Source organism: Onychomys torridus, chromosome 23 (genome assembly GCF_903995425.1).
Source record: "Onychomys torridus chromosome 23, mOncTor1.1, whole genome shotgun sequence".
In the NCBI taxonomy this organism is placed as follows: Eukaryota; Metazoa; Chordata; class Mammalia; order Rodentia; family Cricetidae; genus Onychomys; species Onychomys torridus.
The window spans coordinates 41,717,039-41,718,440 of NC_050465.1; positions in this window are offsets into that span (position 1 = coordinate 41,717,039).

Sequence of the window (1,402 nt, forward strand, 5' to 3'; positions counted from 1 at the left end):
GACTTTGTGATCCTCTGGGAAAAACAAGGACTCTTCACACCTTTTAGCATCTACATTGCATAAAACAGAGTAATGTTGTATATTTAAAAAAAAAAAAAAAAAAAAAAACCTTTTTATTTTTAAGCAGAAAATGAGACTCCAGAGCTGTTCACAGTCTCCATCAGGGACAGCCTGGAGGGGTGGCTCCTGAGATGATCTGCTCTGGATAGACAGGAAGCACCTCATCTTTCAAGAGGGAGTGTTTATACTTTTGGGATAGAGTCAGTTCAAATAGAAACCAGCACACAGTAGGACTCTAATCCGTTATACACTTGCTGCTCTCCATCATATTACCTATGAGGCATGGTGAGCACCTCTTCCCAGACATTACAAAAGTGACAAACAGACGGACAGACAGACAGACAGACAGACAGACAGACAGAGAGGGGAGTGAGAAGAGAAGCAGACCACAGGGAGAAGCTGCTTAGCCTCTGAGAAACAAAGCAGAAGGCCATGAACCCTCCAGCGCTGTGCCAAATTTCTCTCTAGAAAGAAAATTTTAAGAGATCATTATTTTTCCGATAAATTGAGGATTTTTTCCCACTGTGGTAAAGTCCAGTTATATTAAAGATGATTTGTGTGAGAGTGTGTTTGTGTGTATCTGGTGTGTGTGTGTGTGTGTGTGTGTGTGTGTGTGTGTGTGTGTGTGTGTATACATGTGTTTGTGCCTGCCTATGGAGGCCAGAGGTCTATGTCAGAGGTCTCTCAGATGCCCTCAATCACTCTCCATCTTGTTTATTGAAAACAGGTCCCTCACTCAAGCCAAAGTTCACAGATTCAGTCAACAATCCCAGCCCTCTGGGTTCTGCATCCCCAGCATTGGATTATAGGGGTATGCTTACTAAGCTAGTATTTTATTTTGTGGGGGAAGGGGTTGTTGTTGTTGTTACTTGTTTTTTTTGCAGGTTACTGCACACAAAACTCAAGCCTTCATGAGTACACAGAAAGCTTCTTATAGAAGGCCATCTCTTCCACCTCGAGGATAATTTCTCTTTTAATATCAGCTGGTTCATCATAGACTGCACCCTTCCTAGCATGGGGGAAAATATAACTTGAACTCACAGACTGCCCAGCCAATTCCCCATGCAGGTAAGGCTCTAATCCCCCCATTTCCTCTTTTCCTTGCCTTTCTTTCAAGTTTACACAGGATGAAAATAATGAGCATCTAAAACATAACTAATAATAAACTCTAGTCCTAATGTGGAAGACTTGCTCAGTGGAGCATTCGGTCATTATTAATTAGCACATTCTTGATTATCTACCTGTAATAGATGCTATCCAAAGGCTGCTCTCCTACACACAGTTGAAATGTTAACCAAGAACACTGATAACATGAAGGATTTACCCACTTGTAAATCTTCAC